The 27,918-nt window shown below is 48.9% G+C and overlaps 1 protein-coding gene and 1 long non-coding RNA gene across 9 annotated transcripts in view; one reads left to right on the top strand and one right to left on the bottom strand.

Annotated features, from left to right (window-relative positions):
• SEZ6L (seizure related 6 homolog like) overlaps nt 1-27,918 on the bottom strand; it is a 188,854-nt gene that overhangs the window by 108,694 nt on the left and 52,242 nt on the right. The window lies entirely within an intron of this gene.
• LOC140618995 (uncharacterized) lies at nt 12,939-19,888 on the top strand. Its single transcript, XR_012018968.1, has 3 exons — nt 12,939-13,340; nt 16,431-16,849; nt 19,611-19,888. It is a non-coding gene; the product is annotated as an uncharacterized lncRNA (long non-coding RNA).

Here is a 27,918-nt window from a genome sequence, read left to right as displayed (position 1 = left end):
GCAGTAGAAGAAAATTCTTAAGTGCTTTTTAGAACTGATCTGCACAGTGCACCCCAGGCTGGCTTCATAGGAAGCCTCTCGACCAAGGGCAAGTTCACTGTGGGAACCAGAAGCGCTAGCTTTCTCACTGGAAATGAGCTGGGACTCCTGGGTAATAGACTTAAGGACAGGAGACAGCTCACAAATACATGGCTGGAGACACCTGCCCACTGACAAAGAGCCCTGTATGATGTCCTCCTGACCTGGTAGCTGCCTACTGTCTTATTGCTGGGCTCACATTCCAGACTTTCTGCAATATGGCCCCTACCTCTAACCCTTCTTCACAAAGCCCCTCACCTCCCCCCAAACCCCCCAGATAGTTCCGATGCTCAATTCTTCCTATCTACTACCAGCTGGGAGGGGGATTAATGGAGATGCCACTGTCTTTGGAGTGTTCATTGTGTGCTCAGCACCGTTAGGTGCTTCATCACATGTGTTGGTTTTATTGGACATATCTTTTCCTTCTCATCCTCCCTCCCTCTCTCCCTCCTTCTTTCTCCTCTTCCTTTTTTTTTTTTCAATTCCTAGCTATAGCCAATGAGCATCCTTATGCATTAACTTCTGCTATGATCAAATCCACTCCCAAGCACAAATTCCCTGGAATGAAATTCTCTGGTCAAAGGGCATGAAGATTTTTATAACTCTCGCTGAACAGAATTGCCATATTGCTTTCCTAAGGGGTCTTACCAATTACAAAACATCCGAGCTTACCAATGTTACAGTAACCTTGCCAGCATCCAGTGTTATTGGTTTAAGTGTTTTAAGCTAATTTAGTCAGTGTAATGTGGTCCCTCCAGGATACTTTCAGGTGCATTTACTTGACCTCCATGAAGGATGAACATTCCCCGTAAACTTTCCACCTAGTGGTTCATGTTGCTGGGTTTTTAATTTATCTACTCTGTCCATTTGTATTTTGCGGTCCAGATCTTTCAAATTATAACTTTGAATAAACATTTTCAAGTTTCCTTATCACGTATCCTAGCAGCCTCTTTATTATATAATTTTCTTGTAAAAATTTAATCCTGCAGAAAGATTATATATATCTCTCTGGGTACTATATGTAGATCTGCACTTTACACATACACAGGAATCCAAGAACCAATTTTTGTCCCCTTGGGGGCAATATTGCCTTCATTGAGAATGCATGCAATGAACCAAATTCAACTGCATGGTTCTACGAAGTCATAATGAACTAATGATTATGAACCAAATAATAATTCAGCTAAATAAATAACTTAAATTCAACAAATATTTCCTATCATGTACAAGCAATGAACCAGTCACTGTGGATTCAGAAATGGAGAAGTCAAGGACTCTACTGCCATTTTATATTTTAATTAATTAGTTAATTTGAGAGGGAGTAGGGAGAAGGGCGAGGCAGGGGGGGAGGGAGAGAATCTTAAGCAAGCTCCAGTGCCAGCATAGACCCCACAGGGGGCTCAATCTCACAACCCTGAAATCATGACCTGAGCTGTAATCAGGAGTTGGATGCTGGGTCCCCTGGGTGGCTCAGTGGTTGAACATCTGCCTTTGGCTCAGGTCGTGATCCTGGGGTCCTGGGATCGAGTCCCACATCGGGCTCCCTGTGGGGAGTCTGCTTCTCTCTTTGCCTATGTCTCTGTGTTTCTCATGAATAAATAAATAAAATCTTTTTTAAAAAAAAGAGTCAGATGCTTAACTGACTAAGCCATCCAGGCACCCTTCACTGCCATTTTTAAAAAAGATTTTATTTCTTTATTTGAGAGAGAGAAAGTAGGAGGCAGGGCAGAGGGAGAGAAAGAATCTCAAGCAGACTCCTCGCTGAGTGAGGAGCCTGGCATGGGGCTCGATCTCATGATCCTGATATCATGACCTGAGCTGAAATCAAGAGTCATGAGTTGGATACTTGACCGAGCACGCCACTCAGGCGTCATTTTTATGCAAATCCATGAAGAGGTTGGTTGGTTGAGAGAGGGCATTGCAAGGGGAAGGTGGGAGGGACAGCCTAGAAAGATCTGGGGACAGTAAAAACAAACAAACAAAAACTGGAAACAGACAACACCAATTGCATTGGTCACAACAGCAAGATAGATGAGAGGTCTGTGAGCAAATGTGTTTTGCCGGGGACTAGATACTGAACCATGTGTGACCCTGGAGATGTCCCCCCTGGTAGAGAAGGCTGGGCCCCTTGGTGGTCAAAGAGAGGCTGCGGTGTAGGAGGACCTGCTTCAAACCCTGGCTTATAATTTACTTGCTGTAAATTACAGCCAGCCATGTGATCCAGGCCAGCCATGTGAGCTTGGATTCCAAATCTGGGGAATGGGGGCAGATGAAAAGAACCACCCCTCTGCACAGGTGTGAGGATTAAATCCTCCCTATCCTCTCAGTACAGTGCTGGGGCATAGAGTTCGGGTTCCAAGACCATTTGCTGCTATTATTGATATCACTCTGTGAATTATGAGAACGTTGTCTATAGGCCATCAGATATCTGGGGTGTAGAATGGCTCTGCCACAAGATTTTTCAAGCATTTAAGGAAGAGCACAAGCTTCAGATGCAAAACCAAAAATTGGTGCATACCTCACTAAAATACTAGTTAAGCCCTTTCCAGGGTCCTTTTCTCATTTTTATTCTCCACCCAGTGCTTCTTAAACTCCAGTGTGTCCATGAGTCATCCGGGGATTTTGCTAAAATGCTGATTCTGATTCAGTAGGTCTGGGATGGGGTCCAAGATCCTGCATTTCTAACTAGTTCCCAAGGGCTGTTGCTGTCGCTGGTCTGCAGACCATCCCCAGAGTGATCTGCTCCAGTGGGCTTTGATGGGTGATCTCAGGACACTAAAGGCATCCAGGGAGAGAAACAGGGAGATGGACAGCACATCCCCAATTGCCACCATGGGCACAAGCGGCTGCAAGAACAGGGCACGGTCTGAATGTGCATTTGGAGACAGATGCCCATGATTGCTGTGGGCTACACGTCTCCCTGGCCCTGGGTTGAGGCTTTCCATGCCACCACCACCACTGAGCAGTGCCTGTAATGACAGCCCCTCTTCAGGAGGCACCGACTTCCTGCAGGCACTTTGCTGCCTTAGCAAGGATCTACCCAGGAGCCCTGAGATAAATCAGCAGTTGTCATAGCCTCACTTCACAGTGGGGGAAACGGAGTCTTGGGAAGACGACGGGTGTGGGCTCAAGGTCTAACAGGTAAAAGAGGCAGAGATGGGATTTGATTACAGAACTGACTCCAAGCCTCTCCCCACCCCCGCCCCCACCCCAAACTTACAAATCAGTGATGCCTGACTCCCAGTGACTGGTCCTGACTGCCAACAACTACCTGCCCACCCAGAAGATCTTCCCCAGCCCTGGGATAGCCTCTGGGGACACAGAGCTAAGGAAGAAGGGTAAGGCACTGATGGGGGCTTGCAGGCTACCTGGCGGGGGCAGCTCTGCACAGCCAGTTTCTGCCTCCGGGCTCTTTGCAAACATGCAGCACACTCCACCTCAAAACCAGATTCTTCTGCATGTGCTCATCAACGGAGTAAAACGGGGTTGTCATTTCCTGCAACATGAGCTGAGCCTTTGGTTTTCAACTCTGAAAATCCCAACCCTGGCTCCCACTATCCCATCTCCTTGGTAGAATCAGGAGGCAAGTTGCTTCTCTAGAAGAGACCTGAGATGCATGAGCCAGAGTCAGACCTGTCCCACATTGAGGTCCCTGATCAGGTGCCTGGTGGCTGTGTAATATCGGGTGAGTTGTTTTACCTCTCTGTGCTTTACTTTCTCAACTGTGAAAAAGAGAAAATGACAGCGACCTAAATACTAAGTGTCGTTCTCATTTATTAAATATGTGGATACAAGCCATTGTGCTTCCTCAGCTAATCCTCAGCTTGATTCTAGGAGGTGGGAATGTCACCAACCCCATTTTACAGAGGACGACATGGTGGCTTAGGGACGTAGCATAGTGACATCACCTGATATCACCAGAGCCTCCGTACAGCTATTGTAGCTTGGCTTTGTTCGTTTACTGCAATCCTATGAATGTGTAGGGAACCCTTTGTCCAGGCTGGTGTTCTGGGACGGAAGTGCAGACAGAGCTCTGGTCCTCTTGATCAAAGTCACTCACCTAGGCATGCTGCTCCGGAGGCCATATGTGTGCCTGGCCCTGTTCTGGGAGCTCTGTGTGAATCATCCCACTGAGCCCTCCTAATCATCGGTGAGATCTGTACTATATTGTCCCCATTTTACGGGGACCAAAGCCTAGACAGGGTGGTTTCCTATGGCTGCTGTAACAGATTACCATGCACTGAGTGGTTTAGAATAAGAAATTTATTCTCCTGCAGTTCTGGAGGCCAGAAATCCAAAATCAAGGCACCAGCAGGGTTATGCTCCTTCTGAAGCATAGACTCCAGGGGAGATCCTCCCTTGCCTCTGAGGCTTCTGATAGTGCCTGGCAAACCTTGGCATTCCTTGGCTTGCAGCTGTGAGGCTTTGGTCTCTGCTCCGTTGCCACAGGATGTTCCTCCTTGGGTGTGTCTTCTGGATCTTCCCATCCTTCCTATGGGGACTCGTCTTTAGGGCCCACCTCATCCACTATGACCTCATCTTAACCAATCACCTCTCCAAAGTCCCTATTTCCAGAAGAAGTCACAATCTGAGGTTCCAGGTACACATGAATTTGTAAAGCAGGCAGATTATTGCATTGACCCAGGAGAGGGAAGTGGTGGTTTGTTTGAGGAAGTTGCAGAGCTCAGACTTGAACACAGATTCTGTGCTCTTTGCTAGTTCACTAATAACATGGTGGGGGCCATTCTGCACTTGTCCACAAATGCCCCTCATACACATGTGTCTCGTGCACGCCGGGTCTATGTGAAAAGCATACAGCCAGGAAGTCATTTTACAGTGTGGCATGAGCCTCTGGGCCCTTCCTGCAGATATGACAGAGAGATCCTTGCCTTTCCACTCTAACCACATAACCCAGCACACTGTTGATGTTCACAAAGCCCTCCGGAGTCTGGGAAGCACCACGGCACATGGTGCTGTGCGAATGGCCTTGTAACAATTACAGGTGGTGCCCATTACCACCCCCATTTGTCTGACGGAAAAATTGAGACCCAGATGGTGTCATGAAGAAACGCATGGGAAAGTGGGTTGGAAGTTCCAAAGTGCTGTGCTAATGGAGGGGGTTATTAATAATCCTTTAAAAAAAATAACCTGAATTTTATTTTATTTTTATTTTTTATGATAGTCACACACACAGAGAGAGAGAGAGAGGCAGAGACATAGGCAGAGGGAGAAGCAGGCTCCATGCACCGGGAGCCCGACGTGGGATTCGATCCCGGGTTTCCAGGATCGCGTCCTGGGCCAAAGGCAGGCGCCAAACTGCTGTGCCACCCAGGGATCCCGGTTATTAATAATCCTAATTAAGAGCAGCAACAATAATGCTAACAGTCACTACCCATTACAGATTCAATTCCGTGCAATCAACATTTCCAGGCACGGTGCTAAGTACTCAACAAATATTATCTCATTTAATTCAATTAACGGCAACAACCCCGGGAGAAACGTTGTGGGATTAATTGGCTCTGTTGTGAGGGAGAGCATTACCAGATTTGAAACTTTGTTGGATGCTCTCACGTTCTGGAATATTTTTGTCTCCCTTTGGTGAGTAAAAGGGAAGGGAAAGACTGGAGCCAGAGTGAGGTGGGGGGAACTGGTCTTTCTTCAAGAGAGATGTAAAAGGTTCTGCTTCTACCTGAAACTTGTCCAGATTAATGACTGGCAGGTAGGTGCTGGGCCCGGAAGGCAACGTGACCCTCACCCCTCCCTCTTTCTTCCTTCCTGCAAATGGGAGTGTTTGCTGTGTGCCAAACACCCCAGTTGGGTTGTTGGGTTAGGTTTAGGGTTACAGCAGGGAGCTAAACCTGGCTCCAGTGAGCATGTGTGCTTTTCTACAGGAGGAGGACACCTGGATTAGAAGGATCTGATTTGCAAGAGAATTTTTGGGTCCTTTGGGCAGAAACAGGTGCAGAACACAGACCTGGTATGGCAACCGAGATAGGAGATTCTTTGGTCAATTATTAAGACTTAACCGGAAAAGGACAAACATTATACGGTCTCATTCATTTGGGGAATATAAAAATTAGTGAAAGGGAATAAAGGGAAAGGAGAGAAAATGAGTGAAAAGATCAGTGAGGGTGACAAAACATGAGAGACACCTAACTCTGGGGAATGAACGAGGGGTAGTGGAGGGAGAAGTGGGCGGGGGGTTGGGGTGACTGGATGATGGGCACTGAGGGGGGCACTTGGTGGGATGAGCACTGGGTGTTATGCTATATGTTGGCAAATTTAATTCCAGTAAAAAAAATTATTAAGACTTAGGGAAATGAACACTTAAGGGATGACTGTGCCCTAAGAAGTCTCGACACCCTCGAGCAATCCTGTCTTGATGTATGTGTAATATAGTATGTAATTTCCATGAATAATTTTCATCTAACTACGTCTTGAGCAGGGAAGGTAAAAGGGTAGCTCATCGTCAGCTTTGGTAAAAGTATTTCATGTCCTCGACTAAATGGAATATTTGTAGTACTCATTATCTTTGCCCTTTGGAGCAGGGATCAATGGTATTGGGGTTATAATAAGAATACTAATAACAGCAATAATGGGAATAATAATGCTAGCAGTAACAAAATAACAATAATCAGAGTAAAGAATTAGCAGCGCGTGGGAAAGGAGCCATGTCCCCATGTGGCCCATAAAGAAGGGAAGTGACTCTCCCAAGGTCACATGCCAGCCAGTGGCTGGTCTGGAAGGAGGACCTGGTGTCCTGGCAACCAGGCCAGCATTCTTTAATAATGTCAATGGAAAATAGCAACTGCTGGCATTCACCTGCCTCCCCGGGGCCTGCCCTTGTGTAGGGAGCTCAGCCAACAGTATTGCCAGTCATGGGGAGGACCCTGAAAGGAGGTACCAGCAGCCCATTCCTCAGTCAGCCTGAGCCCCCACCCAGGTGTAGGATGCCACCCAGAGGGGAAGGATGGCCTTGGGAGCATCCCTGCTTGGAGGAGGCAGGAGGATCCTGCAGGAAGCCAGGACGGGGTATTTCAAGGGCTGCCTGGGAACCCGCACCCTGGTTCCAGCAACACAGCTTTGCCTCTAGCTAGCCTCTTACTCCCCCTCTTCCGATCCTATAGCATCTCAGCCTTTCTAACGTTAGGCTTCAAGGTCTGTGGGAATGGTGCCTGGGGAATTTGCAGAGCTACCTTGTCTGCGGGCTAGCAAAGGTTGCCATGGAAACCCTTCATCCCTTCCCAGACCTGCAGCCTGTTCTCCCTCCCCTGACGCTCCATCCTCCATCCACCGCCACACTGGGGCAGGGCTGACCAGTCGGGGTGCAACCTGCATGTCTCCTTTGGGATGCAAAGCCGCCTCTTCAAATTCATTCCAATCATGCTGCCCAAAGGATCATCTCTCCTCTGGTTCAACCTGTTATTTCATTGCTGGAGACTGGCCATGGCTCCCCAGGGCTGGAAGGAGCAGGCCCCCACCGTGGTGGTATTTAAGTTTTTTCTCTTCTCCATAACAGAGCTGCACCCGAGCTCTAGAGCACTAGAATCCCACCAGTCCGTGGGCTCCAAGAGGGGCCAGGGCTGTCTTGTTCATCATTGCTTTCCTGGTGCCTGGCACAGCTCCTGGCTCACATTAGGCACACTCAGGAAGAAAAACCAACAAAAGAGGGAAGAATCGAAAGTGCCAACTTCTACAATCAGTGTACCCTCTGCTCCAGCTACTGAAGAGGCAAATTGAAGTTCAACCTCCTTCCTCAAGATTCCTCCTCCAAGACCTGGCAGGTCCACAGTGCAACTTGTTCTGCCAAAATCCCACCCATCCTTGGAAGGCTCAGCTCAGCCACCACCTCCTCCAGTATTTCCCAGATGTCCCCTTTAGAGTGTATTCTAGAGCTCACTTGGCAATCTGCCTATGCCTAGAGCAAGTTTTCCTCTCCTCTGCAAGTGCCTTGAATTTTGGGACTTGGCTTTCTGCATCCCTCAGCCCCCTGTGGCCAGAACTTAACACCAACAAAGTGCTCAGAAGTCAAGTTCATCTGCATCGAAGGTCACCATGATTCCTCATCAGGGCTCTTCACAAGGCAAGGCTCAGAGCTTCAACACACATGCACTTGTAATGGGCCATTCCGATGATTTTTCCTCTCTGCAGGGCTTGATGGGTTGATCGGACCAAGTCCTTTGATGAACTTCAGGGGCCTCCCCTCTTCTTGCAGTTGCTCTGTTTCCATATAATCTGTTCTCCATGCACCAGCCAGGGAGCCTTATAAAACCTAAACCACCACCATGACAGGGTCAAGCCTTTGTGCAAAACCTTCCAAGTGGCTTCTTCTCATCCCTCTTCTCATCCCCTAAAAGGACAGGATACCCTATCTGGCTGATTGGGGCAAGTGACTCCCCCTCTCTGAGCCCTGGTGACATCTATGAAGGCATCTGCAGCCCTCATTTCCCCCCAACCCCCACAAAGAAGTCAGTTTTCCGTGAGCCTCTTAGGTATGTATGATGGTTGTCATCAGTGTGCACCGAATCCCTTAACACACGATTAATCACGGCATCTCGCTTTTAATAACCTCAGGGATGCCAGGCTCAGCCTCCGTGCCTCCCGTGTCAAGACACATAGCATTCGAGCCTGTGACGTCGACAGAGAGTAATGCCAGTCTGTGGCAGGAGGCAGAGGGGTTCCTCCTCAAATAAGATGGGAGCCCGAAAGCCCAAAAAGCTATTTTAAGGGAGTTCTAGAAGTGTTTGTTTTTAAAATATCATGAAATGGTTATTACTAACCTTTTTTTTTTCCTCCTCCTGCCGTCTTTCCAAACAGGTGCAGTGAGATTAGTGGTAATTTAAAAAGCAGGATTGCCTCTGTGTCAATTTCTTGCTAATGAGCAAAACACGCCATGTAATTGCTATGTATTGAAGGAGGCAACAATGCATTTTCAGCGGCTGTTTAATATGCCAGGGCTCAGTTGAGCAGATGTTCTGAGACGCGCTTTCCAAGACACAGGAGTCAAGCCCAGAACAAGAAGGTGATGCTTTCCTTTTCCTCTCCTCCAGCCAGTGTAGGGCCCCTTGGAGGGCAAAGGCAGAGCCAGGTGCCCGTGACATCGTCTGTGCTAGGTTCCTGGAGGCAGAGCTGATGGGGGAGGGAGGCTGGAAACAGGCTGGGGTGGCAACGGGAGGGTGAAGAGTCCCCTTCTCTTTATCGTATGAGGCACCAACCTTTGGACCATAACAAGGTCTTATATTTTGCCTGGACGTTCAATGAGCCAGGGATATTCCCCGCTGGCTCTGTGATCCTCACATGTGACCTCAGCCTCTCTGAAGGTCAGCCTCAACATCTCTCAAATGCAGATAATACCCACATATCCCGTGGGGGATAAAATGAATGAACGAACAGGCCTGGATGCTTTCCTCTAAAGTGTCCACATGAGGGGTGCCTGGGAGGCTCAGTCGGTTAAGTGTCCAACTATTGATTTTTGCCTCAAATCATGATCTTGGGGTCCTGAGATCTAGTCCTGCATTAGGCTTCCCACTGAGTGGGGAGTCTGCCTGAGATTCTCTCCCTCTCTCTCTGCACCCCCCCTCAAGTAAATACATAAGATCTTTAAAAAAAAATAGAGTGTCTACACGACTGGCTCCCTTACAGGGGCATGTGACCACCTGCCCCAGATCTCTTTCCCCTCTCTGAATCTAGCAAAGTCATTTATGCCAGGGAATTGGTGACAAGGGCATCAAACATCACCAGCTCCATGGGACCTTCCCTGACCACCTCCAATTTCCATGAAGGCAAGAATTTGTGGTCTGGAATTTTCATTCACGGGTGAATTTCAAGTGTCTAGTGTCTAGGGCAGTGCCTGGAACATAGTAAGTGCTCAATGAATGTCGAATGAATGATGCATATGGGATACCTAACCCAGTGCCATGACACAGTAGCAGCACAGTAAGTGGCAGCATATAAATTATCATTTAATTTGCTCCAAGCAAAGTGTTTTCACATTGAGTAAAGTATCCATTGTCTGTCCTCCAGCGGAGGGCCAGATGCTTTAAATGCTTTACCATCTCAGTTCTCCCAACAATCAAGTAAGGCAGGTACTATTCTCATTCCCAGTGGATGGAGCTCCAGGAGACTAGGTGGGGAGTTGTCAAAGATTGGGAAAAAAAAAAAAAAAAGAAATACCTTGACATCGAAACAAATGGCTTTCTGCTTGGGTCTTCATGGAACAACCCAAGGTCACACCAGCGGGTTTGGGATGCATTTTTCCAGGGAGCACAGAAAGTGAAAAGAGAGGTTTGAGGAACCCAGTGGCTTAGAGTCAGAACATTTTGGTGGTTCCATGTGAGTAAGGCACTGGGGAGGGAAAATTGTCCTTTGGATTTGAAGAAGAGGCTGCTTGTGGGGCTGAAAGGATTTGGGGTCTGGGTATCTTGTTGAATCAGTTTCCTGGTGGTGGAGGGGGGGCAGCTCTAAGGCCCAAAGAAGGAACTGAAGCTTCAGAGTCCTGGGGGCTTGGGTTCAAGTCTGAACCTCTCTGCTCACGAGCCTGTTTCCTCCTACAAAATGAGGATCACGGCAGTCCCTCTCCAGGGACTTGATGGATACAATGATGATTTGTGAACAAGGTGCAAGAAACAAGGCTGCAGAAGCTGGCCTGACGGTGCTCAGAAAGACTCCGAATGGACTTGCTGGTCACCCAATCAGTGCACAGCGGTGGACCACCTACTGTGTGCAAGATGCTCAAGTGTGTGCTGGGGATGGGGGCCCTGGGGACTCTGGCTTGAGAAATCCTGGGGCACTTTCTGTAGTTCTCACCCAGCAAGTGTCTAGTCATTTTGAGAGACAGGGTTTCCTAGTGGTTAGCAACCCTGCCTGGGTTTGACTCTTGATTCCTTCCTGAATGCATGGGCTTCAGCCAAGCAACTAACCCCTCTCAGAGCTTCAGGCTGGCCATCTGCAAACCGAGGACAAAAATAGGACCTATCTCACTGAGCTACTGTTGAGAATTACATGAAATGATATGTGAGAAGCCCTGGCTCAATGTCAGTGCCCAACAAACAGTCGGTATTACTGTATTTGCTATTATTATTATTCTTGTTGTTTATGCACTGTCTTGAGCTTGCCTCTCATGCTGTTGCATCAGGAAGCAAGACCTGCGTTTTATTCTTCTTTGGCCTCTGCGGATTCTCAGGACCATGCCTGGCTTGGTGTAGGTGCTAATCCACAGTTTGAAGTAAATAGAGGGGTGATTGAATGAATGCCATCTTGTCATGGGGTCATCTTTATAAACACAGTTCTCCAACTTTTTGCTCCTTCCAGATGGAATTGGTGTTTCATTTTTTTAAAGATTTTTTTTTTTTTTAAGATTCTATTTATCCAGGCAGCCCCGGTGGCCCAGCAGTTTGGTGCCGCCTTCGGCCTGGGGTGTGATCCTGGAGACATCGGGCTCCCTGCATGGAGCCGGCTTCTCTCCCTCTCTTTCTGCCTCTCTCTCTGTCTGTCATGAATAAAAATAAAAGCTTAAAAAAAAGATTCTATTTATTCATTCATGAGAGACATACAGAGAGAGGCAGAGACATAGGCAGAGGGAGAAGCAGGCTCCCTGTCGGGGAGCCCGATGTGGGACTCCATCCCAGGAGCCAAAGGCAGACGCTCAACTGCTGAGCCACCCAGGTGCCCCTGTTGTTTTTTGTTTTTTTTTTTTTTAAGATTTATTTATTTATTTATGATAGACATAGAGAGAGAGAGGCAGAGACACAGGAGGAGGGAGAAGCAGGTTCCATGCCGGGAGCCCGACGTGGGACTCAATCCCGGTACTCCAGGATCGCGCCCTGGGCCAAAGGCAGGTGCTAAACCGCTGAGCCACCCAGGGATCCCCCTCCCTTTTTTTTTTTAGAGATTATTTATTTATTTATTTGAGACATAGTGAGAGAGAGAGAGAGAGAGAGAGAGAGAGAGAAAAGGGGGGAAGGAGGAGGAACGAGCAGAGGGAGAGGGAGAAGCAGATCCCCAATGGAGCACAGAGCCCCAAGCAGGGCTCAGTCCTAGGACTCTAAGATCATGACCTGAGCTAAAGGCAGACACTTAACCACATGAGCTACCCAGGTGCCCCTGGAATGGGTGTTTTTAGCATTTACAGTCCCTTCTATGTTTCTTCTCTTGAGTGTTTTGCCAGGTGGGAGTTCATGGTAGGCACTTATGATACACCAGCCTCAGTGCTTACTGGTCACTTTGGGCTACACTGTGTCAAGGATACAACCTCTACATCCACAGCATAGGGCCCAGAGCCACCCCCTGCCTCTCTGACCGGGGCCCTCTGGCCACTGCTATTGATAAAGGGGACAGAATCTGTTCAAGCCCCGCCTCTGTGCATCCACCACCATGAGGATGACAGAAGGACCCCAGCTCTCCTGCCTCCTCCCACTCACTTGGGCTCGGCAGCTCCTCCATCAAGAATAATCCCAGGCTGTAGGCCTGAGGGTGGAAAATGAATATTCTGGCTGCTTTTCAGTTTCCAGATTGATTGGGGACAAACGGGAACTCAGCCCCCTCAACCAATCATCCAAGGCAGTCAGCTGTAACTAGGTGTATACTTAAACAGCTGGCGTGTGAAATATTGCGCCCGCACTCTGCTGATTAAAAAAAAAAAATTCCAAATCGTTATTTCCCGCAGTCACCAGCTTAGAGGCCCAGGAGCGGGTGGGGTGGGGGCAGATGGGACTACCTCACTGGCCACAGCCGATTCATCATGAATAGCCCTCCCCCGAGACTGAACTCTGAAATGTGTTTTGTCTTCCACACTGCTGTGGAGAATTAATATATCATTCAGTTCCCTGGTTTTATGAATCAAATAATAAGAGTAACACTTAAGTAGTGTTTGCTTTGTGCCAAACACAAGTTAACTATTATCAGCTATTATGAACTAGCCTACAAGGACTGTACCGACGTGATAACCATTTTACAAGTGAGGACACAGAGGCAGAGAGAATCGAGAGGACCTGCCTGGGTTCACCCAACTGGTCAGTGGCTCCGGCTCCTGCTCTGATGTTTTTGGACTCTGTGCAAATATTATTAGGAGACTCCTACTGGTGACGCATTGTACCAGAGTCTGAGAGTAAGGGACAAAAGACCCGGTCCCTGGCCTATCAGGGGAAGCAGATATGGAGATGATGAAGTGGTGGCTAACATTACTTGGACTATCTCGGAGGTGGGCCAATGCTGAGAGCTTTTACAATGATGGCTGTGTTGTAGCCTCACAATAATCCTAAGAGGTAGGAACTTCCTTATTCTTGCTTGACACATGGGGAGACTAAGGCTCAGGGAAGGGAAGTCATACCATAAGTGGCTGAGCAGAGATTTGAACCCAGGCCTGGTGACTCAAGACCCTGCTACCTAGAGGGTCCCTGGGAGTACAGGTTAGGGATAACCTGGGCCATCCATGGCAGCTTCTGGGAGAGGGGTGAGAAGGTGAGCTGGGAACTGAGTGAGGGAGAAGAAGAAGGGGAAGAGAAGGGTCTTCACTGGGGCCTGGATGTGAGAAAGATTGATCTGTATGGGAATAAAGGTGATGGGGGACACTGGCATGTATGGGACTGGTGTGATGGGGGACTGGTGTGATGGGGGACAGGTGTGTATGGGGATAGATGTGATGGGGGATTGATGAGTATGGGGACAGGCATGATGAGGGACTGGTGTGTAAGGGGACAGGCATGATGGAGGATTGGCACCTATGGGGACAGGTGTGATGGGGGATTGGTGTGCACGGGTTTTTGCATGGTCAGAGGGGAGCGAAGGAGGAATAGGAAGGGAAGTGGTGAAGGGAGGTCTGGGAAGGTCGGTAGTGGCCATGCCAGGCTGAGCCTGAGGTGAAAGTTAGAATGTCATCCTACTGGCAGTACTGATGAATATTAAGGGGGAAAAGCCTGATCTATTAGCTAGTGGATTCAGCCTCAGTTTTGTTAAGCATAGAATCCCCATTAAGGTTTCTGAAACCCTTACCCTATCTCTCAGGTCCTCCCTGATACCTCCTTTCAAGGACCATTAGGATCTGGGAACCCCAGACTGGGAATGGGCAGTTTAGTTTATAACCACCTTTTCCAAGGGACCTTTTGACATAAATGCGACAACTGGAATTGGTCAAGCCCACGGGCTCCAAAGGTTTGACCACCTCCCACCCCTGTTCCTGTCCCCAATATTTAATAAATTCCCTTCCCAGACAGATCAACCAAATATGTAAATAAATCGTATTAAAAAATAAAAAATGTTTTGGAGAGCCGTGGGAGATGCCCGAGCCTCACCCAGGAGATCATACATCATTCAGGCAAGAGGAAATTTCAATAACACCACAGTTCTCAAGCAATTAGAGGGTCGGTCCCTCCGTTCAACTTTGGAGACTTAATGGGTTGGCAGTTCACAGGAGATGAGCCATACATTGTCCCCCCAACCCCAAGCCGCCACCCCATCTATCTTCAAACTCAATGAGACCCAATCAGGGGCTCAGTGACAGGTAGATCAAATGCTTTCCCACCTGTCAACCCGAGAATCCACTGGACAGGAAGGAGGCCTTTGTGGAGGATGGCCAGGATGAGATGGAGACTAAGCCATGGGTGGTGGTGGTCAGGCGCTGGCATGAAATCCAGCGTCTCCTCTGGGAAGGGGGTGTGGAGGACTGACCACGGCGGGATTGGGGCCAGGAGGCAGCTCTGAAGTTATGAGAACATGGCCCAAGCCAAGAACTCATGCCATTTGCGGGAACCTCTCTGTTACCTTGCAGCCAGAGAGCTTTCCTCTTGCTTACTCTGATCATGACCCTTCTTTCTCTGCTTCAAATCTTCCAATGGCTCCTACATGGCCTTTACGGATGAAGGCTTTCTATTCCACTCCGATGGCCATCCCGGAGATCTGCGCTCCAGCTGTGTAGAGCTGCGGTCCTCCCATCAAAGGGCCAGATTTGCTCATCCTCAAGGACTTTGCCCAAGCCATTTTGTTGGTTTAGAATGCCTTCTCCCATTTACCCCGGCTAATTTCTATTTATCTGTAATAGTCAGTACAGGTATTACCTCTTCCAGGAAGCCTTCCTGGAATCCATACACCTGTTCACTGCAACCCCCTTGCCCCGCCCACACTACCCCAGTGTCTGTACTCCGCAATCATAGCTCATTGGTTTGCCTCTTTTCCTCTCTGGCCTGGCAACTCTCTGAGGGCAGTGGGCATGGCTGTGTCTCACACATCCTTATGTTACTAATGCCTACCAAATTGCCCTGCCTGTGGTAAGTATTCCTTAAAGCTTGCTGAATGCATGAATGAAAAATGTAATGAATAAATGAATGAGTATATGGATAGTCTATGATGGTGGTTCTCAACCAAGTGTGATTTGCCTCACAAAATCACAGGGAACATTTGGCAAGGTCTGGAGACTTTTTGTTTGTTTGTCATGACTTGCAGGGAGGAAGAGGAGAAGTGCTCTCAGCACCTAGTGGTAGAGGGGTAAGGATGCTATTAAATATCTTACAACACACAGGATGTGCCCTCACTCCCACCCTCTTGCCCCAAAGAATGATCCAACCCAAAATGCCAACATTGCCAAGGCTGAGAAATTCTGCTCTGTGTGTCTGGTTTTGCATCTGCTGCTTTAGGCAAGAGTAGAGAAAGCAAAGACGTGATCCCTGCCCCTAGTGAGTTTATAATCTGGCAAAGCACATAAGGGCAACATCTAAGAAACCTTTGGGAAATCGAATAGGATGGGGACATTTATTGAACACCCCCAAGTATCAGGCACTGGTGGTACCTCTACCCAGTTGATCTCCTACTTATCCTTTAAAACCCAGTTTAAATATCACTTTCTCCACACAGCCGACCCTGATGCCCCAACCCAGACTCAGAATGCCCCTACTCTCTGCTGCTGCAGAGATCACACTGTCCTAGAATTCTTTGTGTATGTGACTGTCGCCTCTCCAGCCCGAGGACAACTAGAACTGGGCTCTAGTTGCTGTTATTTCTCCAGTGCTTGGAGGATGAGAGTGGTTTACTAAATGTTTGGGGAAATGAACAGCAGAAACAGGACTGTCACAGACATCAAGCCAACAGTGGGGTTTCCCCACGTTCTGGAGCCCGGGGGACGTCTGCATGAGGGCCGCTATTGCTGAGATGCCCAGGGACACTGATGAGCTCCCAACCCCAGTCACGAGCTGACACGGAGGAAGAGGGTTGTTCTGGGCTGTCAGTACTTTGTCATTGACTTTGCCAAACCAGAGAGCAAGACGTTCTCCCAATGAGCATGTCAACTAACGAGCTATAAATTAAAAGAGAAGGGGGAAAAAAAAGGTCTGCTAATTCCAACCCACTCTATTTTTTGCTCACAGCTGCTTGGGAGGGAATGCACTGTGCCTTTCAGATGGAACATTTCTTTGGCGAAGCTCCCTTCTCCTGCCTGCTCTGTTATTCCCCTCGTCCAGGGTCCCGCCTGATTGGAGCGAAGGGAGCCTGGGCTTTGGGGTCACACAGACCTGGGTGCAAATTCCGGCTTGGCCACTTCTCAACCACGTCTCTCTGAGCCCTGCTTTCTTCACCTGAAGAATCTCAGCTTCTGAGCAGTTCTGGGAAGCAACTAGGAACTCTGGGGTGAGAGGGTCCCCCCTGCCACCCTTCCGGAGGATTGGAGACCACTTGCAGGATGCTTGGTTCAAGAGGGACGCACGGGTTCTGGTCCTTGGAAGGGAGCCTCTGCATTCCCAGCTCTGACCTGTCCAGGATAAAGGGCACCCCAACATCACTTAGCCATGTAAGCCCCCCACCCCACACACAAGGAAACTGAGGCCCAGAGAGTGGAAGCCAGCTTAGCTGGGCTGCATGGGGTGCTGAGGCACTGGGCCCCCAGACCTCACTCACTGCTACATTTTCCCTGCATGGTAATAACAGCAGCATCTGCCATTTATTAAGTGCTTACCAGGCGCTGAATGATCCTAACACCCTATGAGGAACAAAAATACCCGTAAAAGGAAAATTTGCTTAAATTGAACCTCATTAAAATCAAGAACGTCTGCTCTTTGAGAGACAGTGTTAAGAAAAGGAAGACAAGCCACAGATGGGGAGAAACTATTTGCAAATCTCTGATCTGATAAAGAATCGTACCCTGAACGTAGAAATAATTCTCAAAACTCAATAGTCATGGGGTGCCTGGGTGGCTCAGTCGGTTAAGTGTCCATTTCTTGGTTTCGGTTCAGGGTCGTGAGATCGAGCCCCGAGTCAGGTTTCATGCTCAGCACAGAATCTGCTTAGGGTTCTTTCCCTCTCCCTCCCCCACTCCTCACGCTCTCTCTCTCTCTCTCATTCTTTAAAATAAATAAATCTTTAAGAAAGCCTCACAGACTCAGTAGTAGTAAGATAAGCAAACCCCCAAAGTGAGCAAAATATTTGAACAGGCATTGCAACATCGAGAAGTATATAAATGGCAAATAAGCCCAGGGCATGATGCTCACCACATTAGTCATTAGGGAAACGCAATTTGAAATCACAATGACATACCTATTAGAATGGCTCTTAAAATTAAGATGACAGGCAGCAGCAAGTGTCAGCAGGGATGGGGAGAGCCAAGAGCTCTCAGATGCATGTGGTAGGATGTAAAATGGCAGTCCCACTTTGGAAAGCAGAAGCTAAACCTACAGGGGCGCCGGGGTGGCTCAGTCAGCTCAGTCGGCTAAGCATCTGACTTCGGCTCAGTCATGATCTCAGGGTCCTGGGATCGAGTCCTGCATTAGGATTCCCAACAGGGAGCCTGCTTCTCCCTCTGCCTGTGTCTCTGCCTCTCTGTGTGTCTCTCATGAATAAATAAATACAACTTTAAAAAGAAAACTCTCTAATGGGAAAACAGATAAATGGTGTTTTACTCCTATTTATAGAAGAGTAAACTGAGGCTCAGAGAGGTTAGTTCATTTGCACAGGTCACCCAGCCAATAAGTGGTGGATCTGGGACTCAGTGTAGTAGAGGGTGATTTTTTTAATGATTTTTTTAAAAAGATTTTATTTATTTATTCACGAGAGACACATACAAAGAGAGAGGCAGAGACACAGGCAGAGAGAGAAGCAGGCCCCATGCAGGGAGCCTGATGGGACTCCAGGATCATGCTCTGGGCCGAAGGCAGGCGCTCAACCACTGAGCCACCCAGGGATCCTCTAAAGACTTTTTAGAAAAGTAATCTCTACCCTCAACATGGGGCTTGAACTCACAACCCTGAGAGCATGGGTCACACGCTCTACTGACTGAGCCAGCAGGTGCCCCTAGGAGGGGGTGATTGATAAGCCCCACCCCCCACTGCTAGGCCGCTCTACACTCAGCTCCCAGCGCTGCGCTGTCTTCCGGTAAGTCCTGCTTCCCATGTAACGTGTCTTGAGTTTGAACCTCGCTGGGGCCAGAGGAGGGGAGAGAGAAGAGGAGGGAGGCCCGAGGAGAACAGACTCTCCAGTCTCCCCACAGCTATTCCTGACCTCAGGCAACCTTGCGCGGAGCACCACCCACCCCAGCTGTCCCTCCTCCTTGAGGTTATGCCACGGCATGGCTTCTCTCACTTCTGGCGAACCAGCACCTGGGGGGCTCTGCTCTCCAGTGCCTGGACAGACCAGTGTCCAAATGGACCCCTTCCAGTTTCTCGTGGCATTGAGAATGCCAATGTCTCATGGGGGCGACTTGGCCCCTCTGCTCCTATCCCATCTCCTCCTCCCCGCTCCCCGGGGAGCACTCCCACTCTGGCCAACCTGTCTTTCTTCCCAAGCTGCAGAAGGGAACCAGCCTGATGCTCCAGGAAGGGCTTCCCTGCTCCTGCCCTTGGGTCCTGGCACTCCGGTCTCCCTAAGTGGTCAGTGGGGTCCCTAAGGTGTCAAATGGTGGACTCACAGCCTCTTCCCATTGCACGGAGAATGTGATCAAACTTCTACACTGGCCTGAGAGCCCGGTGTGGACTGGCTCCTCCCAGCTGCCCACCTTATGCCTCCTGCGTGCATGTCTGCATTCCCAAGCCTGGTCTTCCTTCCTGGAAACTTCTTCTCTCATATCCCTCCACCCTGCCCAGATGTCAGCTCAAATGTCGCCCTCGAAGAGGGGCCCCCAGCCACCTCTGTAAAGAAGCACATTTACCTCCGGGCCCCGACACTCACAATTACACTCCTTGTACAGCAGTGGACACAATTGGAAATCCCCTTGCTTAGCTCTGGGTTTACTTGTCATCCGTACCCCGTGTTTAGGTCAGAGACTTGTCCCTACTAAATGCTCAGTGAATACCTGTGGAATGAGGAACAGGTGTCTGATGTGGCACATTCACCCTGTGTTTGGAGAATCAGGGGCTGGGGGAAAGCTGTGTGACACTGGTCGGAGTGCTTCACTGCTCTGAGCCTCAGATTTCCCATATGTAAAATGGGCAGAGCATGGTAGTGCTGGGAGGCAAGGGGCCCTACACACCAAGTGCCACTAGTGCATGACAGTCCTCTTTATTATTATTATTATCATTATCATCATTATTATTATGACTCTTTCCACCTCCAATGTGAAGGATTCCATCTGGACTTGGGGACCAGGCCTGGCATCCACCTTCCATGGGCAAGGATGTGCTGGGGAGAAATGAGCCGACACATGACAGGATGAAGCAGCTCCCAGAAGAGGCCTTTGCTGAAGAAAGAGCAAAGCGCCCCTGACGAGACAAGGGGAGGTTTCAGACAATATCTAATTGGTATTCTCCAAGTGATGCAAAAGGACACTGCATCTCTAAAAAGGGAACAATTGGAGATTAGGGAAGATCGCTGTGAGAGAAAAGCTTGTTTAAATCTATTACTGAACAAAAATGGTCTGTGGGTTTTGAATGGAAAATTTGTGTTCCTGCTCCCATCTCAGTTTAACCCATGGCAGAGTGTGGCCGAGCACACGAGGGGTGCTGCGTGTGGGAGGAGGGGAGAGGGTCTCCCGGTGGACATTGGCACAGCCTTCTTGAACCCCCGTGTGGGGCGCTAACCCGCAGGGTTCCTCCCAGCCCCAGACCACTCTCAGACGCAGTCCTCCCCATTTTACAGAGGAGGAGACTGAGGCTCAGTAAGTAGCTCATACAAGAGCCACAGCCAAGGCAGGTAAGGCTGAGATTTGAATTCATGTCTTCCCTGTGCCCAGAGTCTGCTCTCCTGGCATACACACGTGTGTGTGTCTGAGACTTAATGACTTTTAGGGCAAGGAAGACCTCAGAACTCAGCTCCTATGACCACTTCCTTTTACAGACAGAGGAAGAATTTTCCTGGAGCCTTGCCCAATTGAATTTATGAGGATGTCGGGCATTCTGACCAAATGAGCACTCACACGGTGCCAGGCACTGTACTACGCCTTCACTTTTGTCTCCTCATCCACCCCACGAGGCGGGGAAAGGCACTGTGAGCCCATTTTATAGCTACGGAAATGGAGGCTCAGAGAGGCTAAGTCACTGCTCAGAGTGACAAAGCTGGAATTCAAAGCCAGGTCTGTCCCAATGCCTCGTGGAGTGCTTTTCAAGGGCCCCCCTCTGTACATATGTGTGTGCCCCCATATCACAGGACACCGCAGTGGCTCACCAGCATCTTCCAACTCCCCAGCCTCTGCTCAAGTGACAGCTAAGGCCCAACGCTGGGTTGAGATGCATTTTGACCAGTGGCCACTTGCGTAGCCCCAGGGGGCTGGGTGGGGGCTTCTGCATCGTAGGCCCAGGGGACAGGCACAGAATGGTTCCTGTTACCACTAAGGTGCTGAGTGGGATGCAGGCAGGGCGGGTGTTGGACAGCCTGGCTCCTGAGCCTCAACCCTGAGCCATCAGCCCCAAGGCAGCACCGAGGGGCAAGAGAATCAACTGGGGCATCATGTTTACTCCTAGGGCCGTTCTCCCGCGGAGTGGAAATCATGCCCTCTCATGCCAACCCCCGCTGGACAATGCCAGCTGGGCAGACAGAGGGGTCTCTTGTGGCAGAAGTGCTGTCCGGCTCTCCCAGGGTGCTGAGGATAAAAATAGCTCCCAGGCTGGCCTGTGGGCCACTGGCCTCTACTTCCCCTGGCTGGCCTCATCGACAACCATGCTCTCCATTGCTTGCTTCCCCTTCCTGCATTGACCTTTTTTTTTTTGCTTCCTAGAATACCTCAAACTGGTCCCCTCCTTAGGACCTTTGGGTTCTTGGCTCCCATCCCTTGGAACATTCTCTCTAGTTCTTGCCAGACTCCCTCCCTCCCTTTACTGAAGCCTCATCTGGCTACTCGGGTCACCGGTCACTGGTGGTCAGACTCCACTGCATTTCCCTGAAGGACCTTCTTCCAAGACTTTGTTCCAGCCACATTTTCTGTCCCCCCTAGCTGTGTGTTTCGGGTTTATCGTCTGGTTTATACCATTAGAACATAAGGGGTTTCTTGTATGACACAGAGATATCTTGCCTCTCTTGCTCAACCACACAATCCCAGCACTCAGCCCTGTCCTGGCACAGAGTCGGTGCTCATTAAATACTTGTTGAATGAATGAACGACCTGTCCCAGGGCACATGCGAGCTGGTACAATCAGGGTAGGTTGCATGGAGGAGAAACCCCTTTCTGATTCTCATACTTTTAAGATCAAGGAATGGCCTCTCCTCCCTCAGTGTTTTTCCCCACTGTAAGCAGGGGGTTGATGAGACTCTTCTCACGGCCCCACCAGCTCTGACTGTGGATTCTATGAAATGTGGGGTTCTTTATATCTCAGTCATCTGTGGCCCTGCAGCCTGTTGGCTGGAGCTGGAGACTTCCTGCTCTGGGGATGCCAATGCCAGGGCCATGTCTCAGCCTCGCTCTTAACACCACCCAAGTTTTTCCGGCCATCGGAGGCTTTGTGCAGGACTTGTCAGGGACTGCGCTCCCTGATGCTGTGCGCATTAAGAACAATTCCAGGGCAGAGAGATGGGGCTTAATCCAGCAAGAGTGTTTTGGCTTTTGTCTTCTTCCAGAACATATGCTGGGCCTGACTTGCCTTTCCTGGCATTTAGCATCACCTGGCACCTGGCTTTGTACACCCCCAGGCTGGCATCCACAAAAGGGCTTCCTAGCTCAGTGGTTCTCGGCTCTGGCTTCACATTGGAATCACTTGTGGGCCTTCCTGTTCTCCATCCCAGAGACCCTGTCTCACCTGATCAAGAGTGAGATGACCCAGGCCTTGGTGTTTTCTAAAAGTTCCCCCGAGTGATACAGAGGTGCAGCCGGGGTGAAGGACGCTGGTCACGTGAAGGGGGCAGCCGAGTCAGGATCACTGGGAGCATGTTTGTTAAATTACAGACCCACTGAATTCAAAACCCCTGCGGGCAGTGGGTGGAGTCCAACAACCTCCACCTTCTAAGAAACAGCCTGGGTGATTGTTATTATGCACATTAATTATTTCCATCGCTTTATGAAAAAGAGCTTTCTTGAGGTATAACTGACAAACAATACCCACATATTTAGGGTGCAGTTCAGTAAGTTTCGTCAAACAGACACTCATGAAGCCATCACTGCTGCTAAGCGAGTGGACCTCTCCATCACCCCCAAGGGCTTCCTTATAAGCAACTTGAACTTGAACTGGACTGACTTAGAATAAAAGCCTCAGCAGGTGAGCACAGTGATGAAGAGGATAGACTTCGGCTTCAGACAGAGTCAGGTCCCCGTTCTGGTGCTTCCACCAGCTGTGGCTGTGGCTTCACCTCTGTGAACCTCACTTACTTCCCTGTGATGGTCCCAAACTCACAGCATTCTTGAGTGGCGAAGGAGGAGTTTGGAAAGCACCGTGCTGGGCCCCCACCAGCGGCAGTGGTCATAAATATCAAATCCACAATCATCTCCACTGCCCTCATGGTGGGCCTGGGGAAGGCAGCAGGACTGGGAAGGAGAGAATTTGGGGAGGGGGAGGGTCTTGTCTTCCTGTCCTTTGGGTGCCCACTGCCCAGCACCACGCTGGCATCTACTTGACTTTCAATACAAATGAGTGGAGTGACACACCGTGGACTGGCCAGCACATACAGGACACTGGGTGCCCCCACGGACTCCACTCCCATCTTCCTTCGCCTTCTCTCCCGACCTCATGTCCCCCGCTCTGATTGGGTTCACATGCCTGCAGCCTGGCCCTCCATCTTTCCAGACTCATTCTTCAAAGCACTGCTATTTCCTTGGGGACATCTACATTATTTATTTTCTAGCTCATTCGTTTCTCTTCAGAAGTTCATTTGTTCATGCATTTGCTCAGTTAGTCCATTGTTCAGGCAGGCAAGAAGCTTCCTGTAATCACTTGGGCACCTCTGTTGGACGGCTCCTGTCTTAGCCTGGCACTGAGCTCCGTGGCGGGGCATGGATAAGTGCTCAGTAACTAAGCTAATGGAGAGGAAGCAAGGCTTTCTATCCCTGCACTGTTCCCATGGACAACTTCATCAGTGCGTGTGATTTTTTTCCCTGTTCGCCACTGCTGCTAAGTCTGGGGTCTGTGCTCCTCCTGTGGCTGTGAGCACATTTTTTGCTGAGAGGCTCTGCAAGTTCGCCATGCATTGGTGCAAATCTTTTCTCAGCAGCTGAGCTGCTAAATCCTGGAGGGCAGAGGCAGATCTTCACCCGTGAGAGCCTCTTGTAGGGCTTGGTACATGCGCTCAGAGTGGCAGCTGAAGGCGACAGAGCCAATCACTCATAATCATGATGCCAACAGCTACCTCTTACTAAGCTCCCAGTCAAGATCTGGCGCTCTCTATACCTTACCTCATTAGACCCTCAGAATAACCTGCTACTGTTGATGTTATTGGCCTGATTTTACATTTGAGGAAATTGGGGCTCAGAGAGGTTAAGTGGACACTCAGGGCTCATCAACAGAATAGGAGTCAGAGCCTGGGGACTCTAAAGACAGTGGTCTCTCCATCCACTCATTCAAAGGATGTTCACTGAACATATACCCTGTGCCAGGCAACATGCTGAAGATGTGTGTGGAGCAAAAATAGACACTGTCCATGTCCTTCTGAAACTTGCCTTGTGAGAATCTTATGGAAAAAGATACAAGTCCTATAGAATTGTACCAGTTAACTCAGCAGCTGCCAGTAACGTGAAACCCCAACCCAGTGGCCATAAGGTGTCAGTGGTAAGTGGACCGGGGATGACCCGGCCGTGCAACAGTGGCGATAAAGGTGTCAGCTCCTCCTCCTTCTGCTCTGCCATCTCTGTGTGGCGTGATTTTATCTCTTCATGGTTGAAAGAGGTCTACCACACTATTCTTCATGCCTTGGTATTCCAGGGAGGAACAAAGGGAAGAGGCACATCCATGTCAACCCTGCTGTCTTTTGACCATCTTTCCCAGAAAGTGTCCATAGCACCTTCTGCCTTCATCTTATTGGCCGGACAGTGTCACATGGCCATTCCAAGCTGCAAGGAAGGTGAGGAATGCAACCACAATAGAGGAAGCCTAGGGAGGACAGGGGTGGGCTGGGTGTTCAAAAACTCACCTGCAGGTCAGCCCAGGGAGACAGGCTTTAACCGAATCATCACAGAGAGCTGAAGGCACAGTTACTAGCTGGGTTAAGGAGTTTGAAAGAAAGGGATATGATTCTCTGGGTATATTTAGGTTTCTGGTCTCTGGTGCTTTGGAGGCTGTGGGCGAAGGACAGCTGCTTTGTAGAGCTGATGCTTGAGTTGGGATGGGAAGAATGGGTGATTTTGGTGGAAGTTGCAGGGAAGAAACTTTTGGGCAGATTAACAGCTTGTGCAGTGGTGAGAGGTGGGCAGGGACCCAATCATGCTGGGAACAGTGGATCATATTCATAATTTTGGTCTTTATTCTGAAATCCATGGGGAGCCAGCAGAAGGGTCTTCAAGCAGGGAGGTGGCGTTGGCAGATCCATGTGTTGAAAAGATGATTGCAGGGAGGCAGAGCTAGAAGCCAGGGGGCCGGCAAGGGGACAGTTGCAGTTGGCCACGTGAAGGCTGATGGTGGCTGAGACTAAGCTGATGGAACTGGGGATGGGGGAGGAGTGAGCTACTCCGAGAAATATTTAGGAGGCAAAATTAATACGACTTGGAGAGAATTGGATAAAGGGAGTGAGGGAAAGCAAGGAAGAATGGATGATTTCCAAGTGTTTGTCTTGCTCAAGCACACATATGGCAGCATGGTTCACCAAGCCAGCAGACGCGGTGGAGAGAGAGGACCAGGTCTGTCGCATGGTGGGAGTCAGGAGCTGAGGCGTGCTAGCCAAGTGAGGGTTTGCCACTGTGTGGATTAGAAGGCATTCTTTCTTTCCAAAGTCCTTCCTTCACCTTCCAGACAGCTACAGTCGGCTGTGTTTGCTCCTAAATGCATCCTGCTTAAGGTTTCCACCTGAGTCCTATTTAGTTATTTCCTGTCTACATGGCAAATGGCTATTTGGGATGGCAACAATTTACCTCAAGCATATCCCCAATCCCTCTTTTGCCATAGAAGACATGATGCATTACCCCACAAAGCTCAAAACATTGTCTTGTTGGTTCATGGAGCCATCTAATTCTTTAGCCCTGGATGCTGGGCCAGGGCCACTGTCTATTTTCCCTCCTATGTGCTCATCTTGTCCTTGAATAGACCCCCTACTCTCCTTCTCAAAATCAGCCAGCCCCACAGTCTAATGGCTTCTGACAGGTTGAGTGATCCTGCTGCTCAAAACCAGTAATGGAGGAGCAGGCATGGCTTGGTGGCAGTTGTGATTCTTAGTGTTATGTGGATGGCATCGATTAGGGGGAGGCAAGCCAATCTCTCTGACTGAGTCAGCTTCCTGACCAGTGACAGGCTTGTCCTGTGTTTGGCATGACAAGCTATCTGCCTGACAAAGTTCCTGCTAGGTGCACAAAGCTAATCAGAAAACTGAAATTGCTTGGGCCTGGGATAAATTGGAGCATACTCCTCTTTCTCAATGCTCTGAGTTGTGGGACGACTGGGACAAATCTTTTCAAGTGGCTTTAGGATCATACTGCCACAAATTCTTCAAACCATTGATTTGTCCATTTGCTCAGAGTAGCTTAATTATTTTTTGGAATTTGGGTTTTTAAATTTTTTTTCAGATTCCACAGTAAAATTTGTTTGTTGTAGAACTTTTGTAATAATAGCTAATGGCAGATCTAAAGCAGATTTCTTCACTTGAGCCCAGCTGATTTGCAAATGACTACAGACTCATGCCTTCTTGGTTCTAATTCCATGGGTTGAAAGTGATCTGTTATGCAGCATTATCATCATGGGAAGAGCTAACTGATACAAGTATTGACATCCATCTACTAGGGGATGACATCCTTGGGTGTCTCCATTTGCACTTACTCTGCACATCCAATCCACAGGCACATATTGCCAACTTGACCTTCTAAACATACCTTATATCGACACAATCTCCCCATCACACTGCCATCACCCTACGTCAAGCCTCTATACACTTTTTAAAAATATTTTATTTATTTATGACAGATAGAGAGAGAGAGAGAGAGGCAGAGACACAGGCAGAGGGAGAAGCAGGCTCCATGCACCGGGAGCCCGATGTGGGATTCGATCCTGGGTCTCCAGGATCACGCCCTGGGCCAAAGGCAGGCGCCAAACCACTGCGCCACCCAGGGATCCCCTCTATACACTTTTATCCAGATGACTGCAGTAACTGCCTTGGTCTGTTCTCTAGTGTGAGTGTTGGGCCATCATATTAAATCCCTCCCTTCTCTAAACTCAACAGAGACCTCCCATTTTGCTCAGAAGTAACCCAACCTCTTTGTCATGGCTTTAAAGGCACTAGATGATCTGTTTCTAACTGCCTCTCTGATTTTACCTATTTTTGTCCCTCTCTGCCACCACACCTGGTTACAGAGAACAGAGGCTGGGCCAGGACCAGCCATCCTGATTCGAAGTCCAATTCTCCTGCTCTATAGAGTGACCTTCCCCCCCGCATTGGGGGGGTCACCTCCTTGACTCCTCCCTAGTTACAGAACCGCTGATTTAGAAACACCTGATAGAGCTGGGATAAACTGAATTCTTCCTCATTTCCATTCCCTCCTTAGTTTCTGCCTCCAAAGCTTTCTTACAATTTACAGCCTCCTTAGATTAATTGTCAATGGCAGCCAGTGTTATTAGGGATTTTCCAGTTGGATTCAGGATGATGCATTAAATTCAGATCCTTTTTTTTCTTCCTTGAGACATTTTACTCAATGATAGCCCACTGAGTCTGCCATTGACCCCTCGACGCTTAATAAGAAGTCCACTTTAACAGTAATTAATTCCAATACTGAATATATTTTCATTAAAAGCAGAAATGGCAGGTCAGATTTAGTAAGTTATGAATTATCAGACCCCAACTGTACCAGCTTTGCTTTATAAATGCTGAATATTCCCCAGACTCTCAATTTCCCATTTTTCTCCCTATCCTGGGGCCTTAATTATGATGACAATGATGACAATATTAATAATTATTACTGTCAACATGTATTGAGTATTGTCTGCGTACCAGACACTACACTGAGCACTTTACTTGCATTATTTGAGTTAAAATTCAATCTTTTCAAGTAGGATCTATTATTATTCCCATGTTACAGGTGAACACATAAGAGTCCCCGAGAAAAGAAGGGATTTCCCCAAGGTCACATAGCTAATAACCAGCAGGGGCAGATTCAAACTCAGGCTGCCCATAAAAGCAGCATTTTTGATTCCTAAGTGATATTTTGTCCCACCTAAAGGGGAGGCAGAGGAACAGATACTCTGTGTCACGGGTTATACTCAAAAATAAATCTGGGAAACCCGATTCACTCTACAACATAATTAAAAACAGATTGTGTTTGATGCCAACGGAAGTTAATGGCTTATGTTGCAAAATCTTGGTTCGTGGAGCTTTCAT

Source organism: Canis lupus, chromosome 27 (assembly GCF_048164855.1).
Source record: "Canis lupus baileyi chromosome 27, mCanLup2.hap1, whole genome shotgun sequence".
Lineage (NCBI taxonomy): Eukaryota > Metazoa > Chordata > Mammalia > Carnivora > Canidae > Canis > Canis lupus.
The sequence above is the reverse complement of the archived record's forward strand: the minus strand, read 5'-3'. Positions and strand labels throughout refer to the sequence as shown.